The following is a 19,752-nucleotide window of genomic DNA, read 5'->3' as shown; positions in this document are numbered from 1 at the left end:
TATAGTAAGCATAATTGATGTTTGACTCTTGTTTTCTTATCAAAGCCTTTGGTAAACTACTGTGTTTCTTAAACCTGTGGTCATGCCTCATTAGGGTTTACAAAATGATTCAAAGGAGTTCTCAAAAGGCTATGAGAACCTAAATTGTGCAAAAATGCAGGTAATCTCAGACAAGGCATTATCCACTCTGGTCTTGCAGGAAGGGGTAATGAGAAGCAACTGTAATGAATGGTAATTGCAGCCAGCACTTGCTAGCAGCTAGGGACAGGAGTCAGTCACTTCTCATCCCTCTTCCCTGTAAGGACTGACTTGCTGACAGTCCTGACATTCAGGTCAGTTTGGATTTAAACTTGACAGTAAGAACCAGAGAAGCCAAAATGCAACAGTACTCAGAAAGTTTGCATTCTGTTTTTTTGGGCAGTCTGCCTCAGCCACTCTGAAATGCACTGAAAATTATACACTTACAGCTAATGGGAAAAAATGATAGGAAATTCCATGTTTATGTTTGTTATTTGAAAAATCATCCATTTATTCAATGATTGTACTCAGATGAAAATAATTGTTTTCCAAAATATTGATTGTATCTTTTCATGGTTTCAGAATGTGGCATGATCTAACAGCAGGGAGATGTCCTATTATATCACTGTTGTATTTTGTTCCCAAATTCTGTGGGAAACATACTTTAGAAGACCTATACTTTTTCCCAAAGTATAAAAGCTAATTAAAGTAAAAAGTCCATTCCCCTCCGTCACCCTTTTCCCAGATGTCAGTATTTGATATGAGCTTGCTATTTCTACGTCTTCAGTGTAATAAGACTGTCTGCCTTGCATGTGCCTGCTCAGCTCTCTCAGGAGCTTGTTATACAGAGTTTTCTCCTCAGTGGGCTAGTGAAGGGCTAGTGAGCAAGGTCATTTCCTTCCCTCCCCCCGCCCCAAATGCTGTGTCAGGTAAACAAATTGATACAGTACATTGCAGGAAGTCTCTGGTGTCCGATGAGTTCAACGAAGTACTGCTTACGGGGTCTCCTGTGAGAAAGCAAAACTTTTACAAGGCCTTTTTGAACGGCAGCAGCTGTTTCATTTGTACAGCACAGCACTAACTTCTCTGCATTTTGTTTTCCCCATGGCATTTATCTACAGCTGGTTATTTTTAAACCTGCAGAGCTGAGTGCTGGTTTTTGGCTTGCTTCCCGAGGCATGAGATTCCCTTAAATGTCACTCAGTTCTTGTATTTGATCTCTGTTTTTCCAGATCTTCTCGGTTTCTGGCACTGGACACGGTAATCCAAGAGGGCGTTTCTGGCGTCATGCGCCATAGCCAGTTCCTTGTTAACTGAAAATTAAACCAAACAACAAAAAATTCAGTAGGAATGCAGTACTTCCCAGTAGTGAATTTTCATACAGAAAAGGAGCTGGTGTGCATTGGTAAGAGCTGGTCAAATTAAATTGAAGGTGCATAAGTAGCAAGTTAATAACAATTTATCTGTGCTTCTAGAGGAAAGTCTTCTGAGTATGAAATAGGGGTTATGACTTTGCCTATTGAAGCACTGACACAAGGTCTGTTGACATCAACAGAAATATTCTATTCTCATCTGCCTCCACCAGCTTTCAATCAGAAAAAAATCCTTTAACAATTTCAAGGAGAGCAATTAGCCTTTTACTGGCAATTAGCCTTCTATTTTACTGTGGCAGGGCCATAAGAGCCTTGATCATTGGACTGATCCTCCCTGTGCTTGGTGTGATACAAACAGAACAGAAGAATGATCCCTGCCCCACAGCCTTTACATCTTTAAAACAGGACACCATCATCAGAGGCTTGGAAGAGTATTTGGAGAGGGATGAGGAAACAGTGGAAAAAAAATCCCACCCAGTTTGTATAAAAAGCTTTGTCACAGGATATTAGCTTCCCTTGATGTTGTTAGTTGTTCAGAGGAAAGGCTGCTGTTGTGTTGGGTTTGGTTTTATTTTTAAGAGGTTTTGGAAGGACAGTAACAAGATGGCTTTTGGTATGTTTATGTGGAACCCTTTTCATGCTTCACATTGAAAAAGGAACAGTGCTTGGCTGACAAGGAAACAACACATGCAAGTAATGTAAATTGGGATTTTTTTTTTTTAAGGGAAATAGATACCAAAGGCCTACTGAATTTCTGAGGTTTTGTAAGAGTGCTGACCTAAGTTCTCAGGCTTACCTGTGTTTAGTTATCTGGCTCACCTGATGATCTTAAAAACTGATTCTGACTCAGTTGACAGGATCACATGATGTTAGCTTGCCTGTACAGAGAGAGCTGCACAGAATGGTTTGTGTGCGTTGGCTGGAGGCTTAAATGATGGGTTTGACTGGCAGTCTCAAATCAGGCAAAGGTAGGGCCTGAAGCTATAGCTGGGGCTGAGTTGCCCAAAGTATCAGATAGCCAGGAATTTGTCTCACTTCCTCTTGAGACTCCCACCCAGGACACCTATTGCCTGGAAATTTAATCTTTTCCCTGAGGCATTGCATAGTCACATGATCTGCCTCAGTCATCCTTTTTAGCTACGAAAGGGGGAAAGAAAAAAGATTCCTTTGACAAATTTGTCTGCTAAATGGTTTGTTCACCTCTCTCTCTTAAAACCTTGATTGCTGATCTAGGAAAATTTAGGGAATCATCTTAAACTCATTACAAATCCAAAATTAAAAATTCTGTGCTTTATCAGAAGCACTTTTTAACATCCGTTTTTATGTAATATTCACAGACATACAGAAAGCACAGCTAAGGAGGATACGGTCACTTTAAGACAGGGCAGGCCAGTTAGTTTCAGCAGTTGATCACACGGCATGAATGTGAACGTCTTTGAGGCTTTTTGGATGTTCTTTTTCGGTTCAACAAAAATATTATCTGAGCCTCTACCAAAATACCTGAATTCATGGGATCTGTAATCTGCCTGCTTTTCCTATTTTGCTAGATCTCAGCTGGAATAGAAAAGCAATTGCCAGGTAAGAATCAGTTCAGTAGTACCTCAGTTTTATTTCATAATAGCTACTGTCTAACTATGGCAAATAGACACAGATGATTATTTGCTAAAAGGGAGAACCCCTGCTCTTATCCCAAGTTTAATGCCATAATTACATTAGCTTCCATTCTGGTTTTCTCAAGACAGCATTTTTCAGGAAGGAACTATCAACCCGTAGGCATCCTCCTCTTTGATATTTATTGAATTGTGTGATGTTTTGGCACCACATTATTTTTTGTTGTTGTTTGCTATTGTGTGAAAAACTGTGAGCAGTTATAAATTATCCTTAGAGGGAGGTGAAGGCAGAGCTGAGTTAAGAATGCAGAACAGGCTTCCCTAATTGATTAATTCAGCATCTAAAAAGCACATCTTGAACAGGAAACATTTGAGTTTAGCAGCCTGAAGCTTACTTGTGTGTGCTGCTAAACAAACAAACACCCATCCTTCATGTTAAAGCCTCAAGTCTAGATGCCTGGAGATGTTACGTAAAATAGAAAGTGATTTATTCTACATATCTGAATACATGTGGCCTTTCTTCCATTTAGAACTGTGTTAAATTGCCCAATTTTCAGAATTTCAGAAGGCTGCAGGGTAGAACAAACTTTACGAATGTATGAATTATAGTGCTTGATCTGGCGTCCAGATAAAGGCAAGATAAAAACCCAGCCTTGTGTTGCTTGGGTAAATCTGGCCGTTTCCTGCTGGGCTGATGAATCTTGGGCCAGCACTGGGTGAAGGTCTCAATTTATCATCTGCAGATCCTATGGTCAGGATTTTCCTTCTGCCTGCCCTAGCCAATTCTCTGTTTTTAAGATCATGGGTGGACTACTGGAGCTGAAACCTGTAATACCTATGTTATGCGCTGTTGGCCCATACAGGTATCTAATCAAGATGTATCAAGAGGCACCTGGTTTTACAGAGGCAATCTAGGATATCATCTTAGCTTTCCCAACATTTCTAGGTTCAAAAGGCAGCTAATCTCAGGAAAAAGCTTAACGTCATGTCTGCAAGAAAGGGTCTTGGAAGGGCTGACCATGTTCAGTCATTCAGGTATGCACGACTGGTGTAGCAGTGATTTTGACAATGTCCTTAGATGTAGGTGAAGTCAGAAGCAGTTGGAGCAAAGCTTTCTGACAGAAGTGAGATAGGGCCAGGTACAAAAATTCAAAAGCATTTTGCCATGAGTTGTTCTTTTCAGTGCCATATTATGGCACTTACATTCAGAGCAAACTGGATGGCTTTAGTGATTGCTGGAATAGTTCCTCTTACTGTGTTGCTCTTTCATAGTACTCTCAGTTTAGAAGAGTTGGGGGTGACCACAGTGGGCTAGACTGATGTTCACAGGCCAGTCTAACCCCTTCATTTCTGATATTTTGTATTATTACTTTGTCTCAGTGTTTGCATTTTAAATGAATTAATCCACATCCTCCAGATCCCTGTATCATCAGAGATAATGGGAATTTATCTTCTGTTTTCTGTGAAGATAATTTTCTCAGCCCCTCTGCCCCCCCACCCCACCCACCTCCCCCAAAAATGTAAAGGACTCTGAGCTGCATGTGCCCTGGGGCAGACCTTGGCAGTTCTTGTTTAAGGCTGGAAACCTGACATGAGAATGATGAATCTGTTGCTACACCTCAGATTCAAGCTGTATCTAGACTCAAACCCAGAAGACGTGAAGATCATTCCATTAAAATAGCATAGTCTGAGATACAGGGGTTTCCCTCCTGTAAGGAATTCCCTGCATGCTAAAGTTGTATCCCAGTGTCTTTTCTGTGCAGCACCAGTCAGATTTTTTGAATAGCCGTGATTTACAGTATCTAAATGTGTTGTGCTCACCATGTATTTACATATCTGAAACTGGGTGGGTTTCTTGTTTTGCTTTTACTCTGGAGATAGATTTTGAGGTGAGTATAAGCTGCTTTTAAAATTGAAACAGCAATGTGCCAAATGTACATTTAAATACAAAGTAAAAGCAAATATATACCTTTGAAAAAACACAGATGTACTCAATAACCAACGAGTTATAGGGTGCAATTGCTGTTAACTGTCACACTGTAGACTTGCACAGTGAAAGCACAGAGGGAAATGATCTCTACTTTAGCCACCCATTTTTTTTTCAGTTTTGTTGCCCTTCTATAATGAATGCTGCACAGTCAGTAAAACTATGGAATTTAAGTGAGGATTCAAGCTAAACAATTTTTTATAGACCATCTTCTATTTGAAAAGTAAGTTAAAATGCAGCACAACTTGAGAAAATTGTTTATCAGAATTCTATTCTGTTTAGTTATTGGCCCAAGCCTAAGAGTAATCTGTTGAACACAGAGTTTTGTCTTTGTACCCACTCATTGCCCCTGAGTCCTGCCTGACCTACCTTCTAATAATTTGATCCTGAAGTAGGCGATTAGCAGCAGCAGCAGTAAAGTCACAGGCGCAAAAATCCCAGCAAAGAGAATGCAACCAGGTAGCTCCTTCACAAACACTGAAAGTAGGTAACCCATGCTCAGTTTCCTCTGCAACAACCCTGCTGAGTAAGTTCCTTCAGATCTGTACGTGTGGAGCTTATTTTAACTTGCTTTCTTCCTTTTTTCCTGCATCCACATTTTGCCCTTTGCTCAGACCATTATCACTTTTTGGACTTTGGTTTGTTTGTGTAGCCCTGTGATTCCTAATAGGACTGGAGTTCAGTTGCAAAGTTACTCAACCACAAAGTTTAAAAGTGCGTAGTGAAGTAATCTAGGGCTTGAAACCTTTGGATATGTTGGGCGCAATATGTAAGACTGCTGTACTTTGAGCATTTGGGGTTCTTTCATCTGCTAATTTTGTGCAGGCCAATCTGAATAGTAAGCATCCATTTTATGGATTTTTTTTTTTAACAATAGATCTAAAGTGCTTTGATCAAGATGAAAATTGTGTCATATATACAAGGTGCACCTTTTAGGCATACACGTAGTATATGTTCTCAAGAGTTTTCAGTTTGAGCCACTGAGACAGCAAGTGAGACAATGGATGTTGTAGCAACAACATTTTTTTCCCCAAAAAGTAACTGCAGAAGAGAGAAATTCAGGGTCCATTTTTATTCTTTTTTAGCAAAGTTGAAAATAGTTGATTTGGGGGCCAGGCTTGCCAAGGAATTTGGGTACCTTTTAAACAACTCAAGTAAGTAACTGGGTTTGAGGTATTCATGCTGTTCAGTTTTTCTGATCTGGCTGCCAGTCTATGGCAGAACTGTGTCTATGGTGCACTGAGTGTTTTAAACAGAAGATTACCCTTCCAGTATCCTCTTTCTGCACCATCAGATTTCTAAAAATGTTAGGTCTTGAAAACTGTTGTCATCTTGAAACTTAATGCACACAGGAGCACTTCCCTGATTGACCTGCCTGTGTGCTTGAATTCCAGCACAAACATGCTTCCCGTTGTTGGAGAGATGGTCAGTCTGCCTGAACATCCGCTCTTAGTCCTATCAAATCCTCCTAATGAAGGTATCAAGTAACATCCAGCATGGCAGTTGCATGGCTTCAGCTGCTTGATATGACATGGATAAAAAGTCTGCGTCATTTCATGACCATGAGCTCAAAGTGCAAACTACCTTATGAGAGCAGTTCTCTCTCAACATCCAGCGAGGATGTACAAGATTTGTCTGACTAACTGGGTAGATGGGTAGGCTGGAGATAATGAAAAGTACAGTAGATTTGTAGGTTTTCAAGGCAAGGAAGTATTGCTATGTTTCAAAAGGCAAAGAACCTTGCCTAGTAAGCATTTTATTAAGTTTGTAATTTTCTTTGAACTATAATGTATTTGGTGTGAGATCCTGCCACTGTGACAAGTGATGGAGAATGTTGTACTTGTAGGCAAATTCCCCATTTTGTTAATCATCTTGTTTTTGTGATTAATAGGAGAACAAATGGAGCGTGCTTTATTTCTTGTTTTTATTTGTTTGGCCTCAGTTTCTAACCCTTACATCTCATTCTGCCTTTTCCCGCTAGATGTTTGACCTCATTTGTAAAGTGCTTTATGATATACTGATGAAAAGCATGGATTAAAAGCCAGGTGGTTAGGATATTAATATTATTATATGCCCATCTGTCACCATAAAATTCCTTCCTTGTACAGATACCTGTCAGCTGTGATCAATAAACTCCTTAAACTTTTTATGCCCATACAAAATTAATTCATTTTTTTTAGACTATGATGAATGTTAGTGTTCCAGTGCACAAAGAAATCTTGTAACATTTTGAACACTTTTCTGGAGCCTTTTAAAAAGTACTTCTTAACTGATGTTCTTATTAAAAAAAAAAACAAAAAACAAAAAACCTTGAGCAACCAAAAAGTTCTGTTTGAATGAAAAAAATCTGTCACAGAATTCCAAACTCTGTGACATTACAGAAAGAGTTGGGGAGTATTTCTCTTTGATACACCTCCATGGCTCACAGTGAAGTTAATGGGAACTAAATATGTGAGTATGAGACCAAAACGGTCATTTGGATTTTTTAATTGGTTTTCCATGTGCACTTGAGATTCTTTTCTATCAAACATGAGGCACGGATGATAATTAAGTATGTAGTTACCGTGCTTGTCACACCTGATTGTTCTGGGGAGAGACAGATGATGGATTGTAGAGCAGACAGCTTTTGACTGGGAAGTTTCTGCCTTGAAGAATAAGAAAGTTCTCCATCCTCCACATTTGTGCAATCTGTCTGTCAAATGACAGATGACATCTCTGATCACAGTACCTACGTGAGGAACAAAACTTTGTTAATGGCGGTTCAGTGCAGTACATGTGAAACTAGTTTCTATGTTGAGGCAGGACAAATGCAGGTAGAAGCAAAGTTATATATTTTTTTTCTTTTAAACAATGAAGGCAATTCATTTTCTGCCTAGGACTGTAGTAGAATCTGTCACTAGCAATTTCAAAATCTGAGACAGGATAACATTTCTGAGAGATACCAGCCAAACTGGACTGAATTTGGGTAAGCCAGTTCAGCAGTGAGTCAGACTAGCTAATTGCAAACAATCTGTCAGGCTATCTATGAACGGACAGGGTCGCATCAGTAATACTAACAGTTCTCTTGTCCTCTGCCTCTGTTCAGCTAATGTGCAGTAAGCTGCTGCTTATAAAACTAAACATTTTCTGTCACGGTTGCACTGAGCTCAGGTTTGTTGTCTGGGGTAGGTGGCAGGTTTATGTACAGCTGAGGGGAGCTCTGTGACTGTGAGTGCACTGTTGTTTCAAAAAGCAGGGTTTCAGCATCCATGCAGATCCCCAGCTGAAGTGGATGATGCTATGTGTGCCTTTGCCATGTCATCACACTTCTGTCTATCAGAGCCAAAAGAAAATTGGAAGCTTTGGGCGAGGCATGGATTTGTTGTGCAGGAACAGATGGTTTCCTGGGTGATTGTGAAGCTTGGGTGTATTTTGGAAAATAAATGGATTCATGAGCTTTGTTGAAATGTCACTGACTTGTCATCAACCTAAACCAAGTAACTGATTGTCACCCTGCTGGTGTTGCCAGTCCTGTGGCACAGGGCAGACCTGGTGAAAGCTCAGTTTTGGTTCATGGAAAACTCTGCCATTTCAAAATGTTCCTTTTGGCTTGAATCAGAAGTAAAAACTTAATTTTCTGTGAAATGGAAGTTAAGGAACATTAATTTTAGAGGCACCAAAGCTCTTATTTCAGTTCTGTCATTGTGATTACGTTCATAAAACATGAACACAAAGGAATTCATACAAACTTTAAATGACTTTTATTTCTAAAACCAAAGTACAGTAGAATTGATGAACATCTACCTTGTTGAAAGAAATTTCTTTCATTAACTCTCATCAGTTTTTCTTTTCCTTTGTTTTTTTGGGGGTTGTTATTTTTGGCCTAAAGGCACACATTCTTGTAGAATATTTTGATTTAATCATATTTCCCACAGGAAAACTTTCTCTTAAAATTTCCAGGCAGCTTTATTAGGTATATATAAAGGCGATGAAATAACTATTGGAGCTGAGGAGTAGGAGTAAGATTTGCCTGTGAAGACTCAACCACAGTAAACAAAAGAAACTAGTTGTTGCAGGTGTTTGAGAGCCTTTTGGGTGGTAACCAAAGTGAAAACGTTCCACGAGAGCACATTGCGAAAGCGCATGTCAGCCAAATGACAGCGGAACTGGCACGCTTGAGACTGCTCTTTCTCAGGGAAAACACTCTAATAAGATCGCTGAAAGACTGAAACTTGGCTACACCCATTTGGCTTATTTTTTAAAATCAATATTTCTATAGTTATGGTAGGAAGAGAAGGAGCTGGTTGGCTCAGGGCTCAGTAATGACAGTAGCAGGTCACTGGGTCCTGTAGGGTCCTGTTTCTCTCTGAGCTAGGGTTGAAAGCCTGGCCCTGCTGGGACAGGATATTTCTGGGAGCCTGGGTAAGCTGGGGCTGCTGCGCCAGAGATAGATACCTTTTGAATGGCAAAAGGGCTTTAGTTTCCTGAGGTATTGAGCTAAAAGTTTCCTGAGCAGTATATTAATTTTATTAAATTTAAATGCTAAAAGAATTCTTTCTTTCTCCCGGATCTTTTTGCTGAAACACCAAAACCCTTCAACGTTCAGTCTAAAGTCAGTAAAGGCTATTAGTTCAGCTAGTTTGGTATCCTTTTTATTACAGGCAACTTTATTTCTTTCCATTTCCTTTGTAGAGTCCATGAGATTGTTTAAAGCTTGTTTTCCCAAAAAGTATCTAGCCTTGATTTGAAAACATCAAGAGATGTTTCCTCTGTCTCCTTCCATAACTTGTTCATGATTTAAAGTGCCTGCCTCCTGTCTAATTTAGAATTTGCCATGCTTCAGCTTATAGCTGCTGGTTGTTATTACCTATTCTTTGGTGGGTTAGAGAGACTTTTGCGACCTGATGTTTTTCCCTGTATAAGTACTTATACTCTGTAATCAGATCACTTTTCAATCTCTTTTCTGTTAAACTACACAGATTGATCTTTAAATTCCTTAGGGTAGGATTTCCCTTCTCCACAGTCCTTGACACATCCTTGCAGCTTCTTCTGCATGCTCTCCAGTTTATAAAGACCCCTTTGGAAATGTGCACATTCCAAACGCTGCAATACAGTAACTGTCACCAGGGCTACTCATAAACATAAAATTACATCTTTATTCCTACTTGCTACTCTGCTGTTCACTCATCAGAAGGGCTTACTAGCCATCACTGCTGGAGCATTTCAACAGCAATTGCTGCATTGCCTACCTGCTCCATATCTTAGTCCTCTACAGGATTGTGGTTTTCCAGGACCCAATCCTCCACTCTGTAGGGATGACCTGTTTGCCTTGATCCTTAATCTTAGATGTAAAATGTTGCTTTGGAGATGTTGCAGTGATTTTTTTTTTTTCTTGTAATAAGCCCAGATTTTCACAAATGATCGAGATCACAGAGCATAACTGCTTTGTTCTCCTTATTGCCCACCACCAAGCCTTTGATCACCTGCACATTCTAGGAGTGGTGACTTTATATGAATTTCTACTTTTTTTTCTACTTTGTGTATTTTCTACTTTGTTGCTTTTCTAGTACAAGCATGGTGAATCCGTGCAAGTAATTGATCCAGCTGAGAAAGCTGCATCACCTATTTCTTTTGAGGGAAAGGTGGCAACTAGAATATTTTTAAGCTGGATCAGTTTTCTGATCTAGTTTAATGTGAGGGCACACAAAAGGGGATGCTGGCACAGTTTAAGTCATACAGAGGTGGTAATGAGCCCCTTTACGAAGGTCCCCCTTTCCACCCAGTGAGGTGGCAGGTTAATAGAGCTCTGCTGCCAAAAGTCTAACCATAGCTTCTATAGAAGCCCTGTATGCAGTGAATCCCCATGGATACGACTTTTAAGATCTCTGCAGCAATTTCTAATTCATTTCTCATGTGCTCTATTGACATAGAAAAGTGATTACTTTTTACTGAGCACATTGTGTGTTACTAATTCAAGTGCTTTAGAAAATCTAAGTATATTGAAGCTGTGGTTGCCTTTATCAAACAAACTTGTAATCTCATTAAAAAAGTAATAGCTATTTTGCATAAGCCATGCTAAGCAGCTTATTTATATTCCAATTCTTTATCTGTTTGAACAATCTTTGCATTTTTCCTGCCTTGCGTTCATTTTTCTTACCTCTAACTAGGCCAGATCATTTGAACATTGGTATGACAGTAATGGGTTTCTAGTCTCCTGGATATTATACTTAAGATTTATGGAAAATTAGCATCAGTAAAATAAAGGCCTGCTTGGCCAACTTTTAGCCCTCTTCCAGGCTTCCTGATTTTTAAAATATTTTTGTTCAGTGCAGGTTATTTAAATGTCTGTTTAGTTACTACTCACCTGTTGTTAATCACATTCTTCCACATCTGACAGTGGTACCAGTGTATGAGCCTTCTTTCCAAGTAAAAATAAAAATATTTATTGAACAGTAATACTTCCAATATGTTATAATTAAAAACATCTAGATATAGGCTTTAGTGTTGAGCGGACCTCTCTTGTCTCTAGTATAATTTCAAGAGAATGGAGGAAAAAAAAAGATTCTTCATGATCCTTTGACCACAGCTTTTTACATGGTGAAATGAGCTGATTACTGCAATTCTATTCTTTTTTCCTTTTTTGTCTTTTCCCTAAGAAAATAAGGCTTATGAAATCACACCGGTTGTTCTCCCTAGTAACTTTTTGAAGTTGGCTAAGAGAGTTAAGAGGCGTAGTATGTGAGATGTTTATTATGTTAATAAATATTCAATTTTTTTCACAAACCAATTTTAGTAAAATTTTCATCAGCTTTTGGAAATTAACCTACTTCTAATAAACGTGTGTGTATGTGTGTGTTTTCTTGTTAGAGTTGCTCACTGTTCACCTTTAATAAGGCTGGTTCTTGATCACTGCTCTGTAAACAGCTTCACCAGTTCCAGCGCACTGATCAATTCACCGGTAGCTGGCATAACCCAGTCCAGAACAGTCACTTCATACAGCTGATTCTCATTTCTGTTAGCAGATCATAGATCCTTAGAAACTACGTGATTAATGCCCTCTGCAGGAGACTTCAAGCAGCACTGTTTTGAATGGAACTATTTCTTTTTTTTTCAATAGACCCTTCTAAACAAACCCGATACGACAAAACAAGCCTGATGGCTCACGGCTGTCTCCTGGCATGTTCTCCTTCCTGATCAGTAGAAAGGAAATCAGTGCAATATTTAGAAGATGCAGATAAGGCAGTGGTGAACAAACCATGCACTGCTCTGATATCGCAGAAAGGCAGAGCAAGGTTGTACAGGGAATAGTTGTGCAGTGGTTCCGCTGTGTTCTCTATCTTGTCATAAAGCCCCTGGTGATGTCAGGTCACTGTATGAGAGTTTTGTCATTAACAGGTCATTTTTCACCTAATAACAAAAAAAAAAAAAAAAAAAAAAAAAAAAAAAAACAAGGAACTTGCTCAAATGTACTTCTAGAAACTGGACCAGATTCAACATTGATCTGGTACCCCATTTTGTAGCTGATGCTGGAACTGCATTTTAAAGGTCTGTAAAAATTTAGCTAATGTTTTTTTTAACCTGCCTGATTTCAAATGTGTTATACTGTTTGTTGCCTCTTGTTTAGCTAATATTTCTTGATATTCCTTTGCAACATTGTTGATACCCTATCATACATCACAGTTTTTAGTCACAGTTTAACCACAGTCCTACCCCTTGTAAAAGAGGATGGAGAGCCAGCTGGGGTGCTTCGCTAGCTCAACAGGCAACAGTAAAGCAGAGCTGGGTATGCCACAGCCAGATAGGTCTGTATAAGGTTTGTACCTCCTCGGGAAGATTGAACTCAGACCCTGCTAATCCAGCACAGGGCTGCACTTGTGCATGGGCACCTGCCATTGGGGGTTTGCTGCTGCGTGGAGCTGGCAGCAGCCCCAACGTGGATGATGGGGAACGCTGCCAATATCACAGCTTTTCTTCCCCAACACTGGGTGGCACTGATGCAAAAGCTGCCTTTTATTCAGCGGCTGTATGTCCACAGATGTGTATCTGTTGTTAAATTTGTAGCATGGTTCTGCAAGGTGAAAAAGTGATGTATCAGGGTGCTTTTTTAAGACCTGTTAGCTGTCTGTGTTTACTTGTGTGCCATAAAAGTGATATGGGCCATGATTCCTCAACTGCTTTTCAGAAATGGCTGAGGATCTGGCGTATCTCAGTTTTGAGGTACTTACCTGACACACTTGAAAAAAGCCCAGGTTTTCATAGAACTGATAGTCATGGAAAACCCAAATCCACATTAAGTGTGTGTTGGTATTGTCTGTAACCTACATCTTTTATAGTTATTTATTAAAACTGTGACAAGCATTTTATGTAGGTTTTCCCTGTGAAGTAAGCTAAACTGTTCAAATGCCCTAATAACAAACTGAGCTGTGAATTGAATGTAGCAGTTTGTACATGGCCCCTTCCTATTGAATGGATTGCTCACAACCTGTTATCTCCCCCATGAGTCCCCCCAAACAAGAAGTTTGGCTTCTTTGCAGCCAAACATCAGGGGGACAAATTACTAGCTAGATAGGGGTGAAGTCTGGTTTCATCAGAAACTTATTGTATTAAAGCCTAAAATAACCTTGCATGAAAATAATTTACAGTGAAATGAATACTACGGCAAGTAAGTGATGCTAGACAGCTCTGTGTGTGTGTGTGTGTGTGTACAGCCACAAGCTCTGTCACAGTGTCTATAAGGAAATAAATATTTTCTCCCTGTGTGAGAAGGATTTTCAGCTTATCTGCTACTGTTAGCAAAAGCTATGATTAGTTTAATGCATTTTGTCAGTTATTTAATACTCAATTAATGTGACATGAAATAAAATGGCGTGAGCACATATCATTCTCCTTCACACTTTCCTGGTGAATTCTAGTTAATTTATCATCCCACTTTCCATGCTGTACATCTACACGGTAATGAGTTGTAGCCATCTGCTGCCATGGAATGATCTTTTTTCTTTTCTTTTTTCTTTTCTCCCCCTCTCTCCCGAGAAAGGCAGATGGCCCTTCATGTTTTTCCTTATACTGTAACATATCCAGAAAACCATATGCTTTTCCCTGGCATTGGCATCAACAAATACTAAATTACTTATTAGACTCCTTTTGTAACTGTGTAAGACCAAAGAAATAATTTTTAATCCTGCATTGCTTGATAGGTTAAAATAGTTATTGAGGAAGCCTTGGGGAAGTTTATGCAGTGTTTTAACAGAATAACATCTGCAATTTCTCGTGAATGAGGAATGCACTGTAAGGTCTTTTATTAATTAGGGTGTTAAGGTAAACAAAATCAATCCTTGTCAGAAAACTGCCCATAGGCAGAAGCTTCTCTAGCATGAGCATTTAAGTGCATAGACCTGGGGCAGTAGCATAAAGGAGGTGCAAACTGATAGAATAGAAAGAAGCAGAAATAATTCAGAGAAATGTTCCCTCTTTGAAAAAGATACTTCTGCTTTGAGGATCTGGTACCACACTTTTTCCTCTGCCTTTTTTGATTGTGACCCCTATTTATATGGAAAACTTTGGTATACGCTGTAAGAGCTGATCAGTAAAAGTTTAGCAAATGTATCTGTAATGAGGGCAAGACCACATGACCAGAAAAGATTTGCATGTCTACTTCAAGAGGTTGATTGAATAGTTGATCCTGAAGGATGAGAGTGAGGGGAAATGAGATATCTTTTTCTTTAAATTGCAACGAAATGTTTAATGACTGAAGATTAGGGGAGGGTGAGGACAGAGTTTTCTTATCTTGTAAAATCTGAGCTTGAAAATGCTCCCTTTTCCTCTCTTTTTAATGTTAAATTTTAGAGTAGAATTAAGCATTAACCCAATGGTGGTAAGAGCATTCTTTTGTGACAAGGCGGTGAAGCATTTGGGGTTTGAACAGAAACTCAGCCTGGGCTTCAAAACCCGTTGTGAAAACCTTTCATTGAATTGCAGTTGGTTTTGACAAATCAATATTTTCTGTAAAAGAATGTTTCGACTAAATTATTGCAGTCTGCCGCTACTTTGGGGCAGATCTCTTAATGTTGCCTAGCCAGAAGCTGAGAAAAGCTAACTTGCAGTTCAAGAAACTACAAAGATTTTCTTTTGCTCTCTTCAGAAGATTAAGACATTACTTCCCCTTACAGAAGCCATGTCGGCTCTTCCAAATCAGATTATATTTATCTAGGAATTGAGTAATCCTGTCCTTTTATTCCTTTTATTCTCATCTCTACTAATTTGCCTAGCATATACATCATATTTACCAGGTCTTTACCCTAGAATTCCCAAAGTATCTCTTAAAAATTGGTGTCCTTTTTGCAGCATCCAGTTCTGAGGTACCAAGGCAGTTTTAAATGAGCAGTTGCACACTCCTGTTGGTACCTCAGCTGTTTCATCCTTGAGTTCTAGGTGAACTTTTGGGGGGATACTGGAGGTATGCTAGTGTTCTTTTTGACAGTTTGTTGAATAACCTCTTCTACAGCCACTTAAAATTTCAGACATCTGCTGATCTCTTCTTCCCTACCAAAGATTTCCAGCATGAGAATCCCCCCAGTTTCTTCCACAGTGAATATCTATAAGAGGAATTCTTTTAACTTCCCTGCAGTAGCCTGGTCAGGGTGTACCCTGTTAGAGACATCTGATCTTTATTGTAAGAGTACCTTGAGTACTTTGACTCTTCAGAGAAATAGAGGTCACATATGTCATGAAGATCAAACAAATGGGATGGGCAGGAAGAGTGGCAGGTATATTTAATGTGCTAAACATACAGAGGACTCTGAATCACAGTGTGCTATCAAATAAATTTCAGTTCCTATGGACTGAAAATATCAGCATGTGAAGTAAGCAAGGGGATGAACTATTAGCACTCTGGCTACTCTGTGCATATGTGCCCATGTGCAAACTTTTACCTGCCCTGTCAACATCTGCTGGCTAGTCACTTTTCTAGTGTGCATATGCCTGGGTAGTAATCAGAGAGTAGTTGCAAATTCATAGCCTAGTCTACCTAGTGATATTTTTTTTATCTATGTATGTGTGTGTGCATGGATCCAAAGACTATGATTTATCAGTCTTGAGTGTCTGGACAGTTTTACTGTTTACAGCAACAGAAACAACATGGCATCTACAGATCTACAATCATCTATAATTATGTTACAGCCTGTGTCTCCTCTTGTATACTGAAAAGCAAAGTAGAAATTAGCAAAAAGTACACACACTTAAATTCTCTGATTCATTTTCTTCCACCATCACCTACGCTGATCTCTCTCCCACACACTGTTCCTTCCATTCTTGCTGTTTTTTACCCTGGTAGCATTATCTGTCTTCACTTACAGTTAGTCATGTGACAGCAACCTGCTGATTTTTCCATAGCTTCCAACAGCATTTATTATCTAGCACTCTTCTTCAATCAGTAGATCTGTAGAAGCACAGTGCACTCAGGGATACTCAGATAATGGGTAACAATCAACATTAGAGAGAGATGTTCTTATATTTCTGCAGTACTTGTGCATTTGGCAAAGAGTCATAATACTAACATTTGAAGTTGTAACAGGGTTTTCTGTCTAAGGGTCCCCAAACACTTTGCAAAGCACTCTCCTAGATGTGTTGGGAATTCAACGCCTCCTGGGAATGTGGGGATTAGTGATTCCCATTTTACAGCTGTGCACCTAGGATTTTATCTTGTGTTAACAAATTCACAGCAAGGAAAACAGCTTTATTTTCTAAGCATTTCCTGAGGTTCCCATCATGCAGGGTGCACAGAAAGCCTGCAGTGGGCAGATTTCCCTGAACCTAACCTGGTCAGACTCAGAGATGAAGTCCATGTAATCAGAGCGATGGAGACAATAATTTATTGTCTCTTTATGTGGTAATAGCTAAACAATAAGGAAACATCTGCCATATCACAAATCAGTGTGGAAAAGGCGGGACCAGGAGGTATCAGGAGTTTTCTCTGGGACACAAATGAAAGGAATGGATGTAGTTTAATGGGACTGTCTATCTGAGTGAGGACAAAGTAAGAAATGAAGACAGAAGGTAATCCAAGGACAAAGAGTGGAAGCCTTGGTGACTCAGGCCGGAGAGAAAGCCTGAGATGGTGGCAGTGTTGGCTGTTGGGCAGTTGCAGTCCTAAGCAAAGAAAGGTCCTTTTGTTGTTTGATTGCTAAACTGAGGCCTGTTTCTCAGAAATAATTTACTTTTCCAGATAGTAACAGAGGTTGGATGTATTTGCTACCAGCTCAGGTGAAAACAGGGTGAAAGAGCAGTAACCTACTGTAGTAGGATAAGAAATATATTTGCTGCTTGCATTAAGCTAATTCTGTATGCTGGCTGTAAGAAAACCAAATTTAAATGCTAGTTACCAAAATCGTCGGAGTTAATTTCTAAAGCAAGTTTTAAGTACTCAGTCTACCCTGCTCTGGATGCAATTTGTCTTCACAAGGAGAAGTAATACTAAAACTAATACAGATGGACTGCTCCTGCTCAGATATAAGCAGCATTCCAGTATAACTTAAGGAAATTTACCTAAATAGCATGTTCCCTGTCAGCGTTGATTGTGTTTAACAAAACCAAGTCAGCACTGTCAGGATAAAAAAGACTTAATTGAAGTAATTTGCTGTACCTTTATAAAAGATCACAGTGTACTGAGAAGCTTTCAGGCTAGCAGCATACTTTATAGAGGAATTTTACTAGGAAAAACTAGGCTTATTTTAAAACCCTCTCAGAAGGTAATCTTACTGTCTTGTTCTTGGCCTGTTGTCTCAGTGAATATGGAATGCTTTTCTCTGTTTTTAAATTCCTAGTTTGCTTGTGCTGAAGTGAAGAGGAAGGGTTCTTTCCTCTTTGTCATCAACCATTTTCTGCAGGTTTCTTGCTGAAGAGAGGTTGAGATGGACATTCAGTTTGTCTGGTAACTTGTTCCGTTTAGATGTCTGCTCTTTTACTTGGTGAATGATTTATTTTATCTGCCTAAAAACGTTTCTTCCCTTATCTCTTCCTTTCTCAAGACTGCATGGACACCGTGCTTTGCTGTTCACTTAGGTACAGTCTCTAGACAACTATAATTCTCACCTTAATCATGGTTGTCAGTGTTTGTGAGTTATATTATGAAATAAAAGAAATACAGAGCTGGAAAAGTTCTCAGGAAGCTATCTAGCCAATACCCCTCCTCTCAGACAGGCTCAGGAACACCTGGGTCCTAACATGTCAAAATAGCCTGTTCTCAAAATCCTCTAATATGGAGGATCCAATAACCTCCTGAGTTATTGCCTTCTCTGGTTACCATGTAGTGAGTGGTGTAGTGAGACTTTCCTAACATCTACCCTAAATTTTCCTTACTGCAAATTAAGCCAATTATTATTCTACCTTTCAACAGCAGTCGATCACCATCCCTTTTTGACAGACTCCATAACTTTGTAGTCTGCTTTATATCTGCTTTCATTCCATTTTCAGAAAAAGCCAATTCTTTTGCCCTGTCTGTATACCTCATGTTGGCAAGCTTTTCATAGCTGTGATTATTCTTCTCTGAATTCTGCCCAGACTCTCCATATCTTTCTGAGAATGAAGTACTCAAACTCCAGCTGGAGGCCTCAAGCACTGTGCAGAGTACAATAATTCTTTCTGTCTTACAACATTTTTTGCTAATATAGGTCTCAGTCTGGACAAAAATGTTCATTTAGTTCTGCCTGCTGCATCTGGTAAGTGTTGGCCTTCAAAAGGGACAAACTTGGTAATAGAAGTCTGGCTAAGAAGAACAGGCAGGCTGATCCCACAGGATCAAGCAGGAAGTGGCCTGGATATAAAGGAAATGCTAGATACCCTTAAATTGTCTGGGTGTAAGCAATGGGACAACAAAAGAGGGTGGGAGAAGGAGGTCTTGAAGCCTCAGAAAGAGGGGGAATACCTTGGTAACTGGGCTAGTCACATGCAAAATGGAAGAAAAACAGCATTTTCAAGAAGGGGCCAAGGAGACAGCCTGAAGAAGTAGTAGGAGTCTTACAGAAGTCCAACTTGTATAAATTCCTGTGAAAATTCTTGCTAGGATTGGAAGGATTTGGTAGGTCTGGGTTTTCCTACAACTCTTTGAGAAGGAATTCCTCTAGAAGGAAGACCACTAGAGAGAAATAATTGAGCATTGTTTGGGAGAAGAGAAAACTCAGATGTGGCTGTAGAATGGATTGTAGAAGAAATAACATGTAGGAAAGAGTGGAAGAAGAGCCACTGTCACTTCCCCCATAACCGAGGAGAGGTAAAGGTGATGCTGGTAGATTTTCAGAAGGGCCTTTTCTGCAGCAGTATGTCTTCTACCTCTTTTTAGTTTTTGAGCCACAATAAACCCCAACACTGGGACATTGCTTAACTATTCCCCATTTAGTATGGGTTCCTTTGAGTTTTGCTTCCTAGCATGGTCCTTTGTACTTTTGATTTTGATTTTATCATTGTCAGACTATTCCTCCAATTGTTCATGTTAAATGCTAATCCTGTCCTCCATATGTATGCTATTCTTCTCATCTTGATATGACCTATATGCTAACCCATCACCCAAGTTATTGTTAAAGATATGCAATAGAATTAGTCTTGGGACAGACTTCTGTGTGATATGACTTGAATGACCTTCTTATTTGAAGCAGATAGGCTAACATATTCATGTGCAACCACCTTATACTCTTTCATATAGGCTTTCTTCCTGGCTTTTTTGTGAGCACAGAAACTGGGACTGTATCAAAGACTTACTAATGCCAAGACATGCTGCATCAGTACTTTCTTTCCT

The 19,752-nt window shown here is 39.4% G+C and overlaps 1 long non-coding RNA gene across 1 annotated transcript in view; it reads left to right on the top strand.

The window, feature by feature from the left end:
- The first annotated feature begins 2,503 nt into the window (after positions 1-2,503).
- Positions 2,504-19,752, top strand: part of LOC112995989 (uncharacterized) — a 103,851-nt gene continuing 86,602 nt past the window's right edge. Inside the window, exon 1 of the long non-coding RNA XR_003262313.2 lies at positions 2,504-2,969. This is a non-coding gene — a long non-coding RNA (uncharacterized LOC112995989). The remainder of the gene's footprint in view (positions 2,970-19,752) is intronic.

The sequence above is a fragment of the Dromaius novaehollandiae genome, chromosome 3 (assembly GCF_036370855.1).
Source record: "Dromaius novaehollandiae isolate bDroNov1 chromosome 3, bDroNov1.hap1, whole genome shotgun sequence".
NCBI lineage: Eukaryota > Metazoa > Chordata > Aves > Casuariiformes > Dromaiidae > Dromaius > Dromaius novaehollandiae.
The sequence above is the reverse complement of the archived record's forward strand: the minus strand, read 5'-3'. Positions and strand labels throughout refer to the sequence as shown.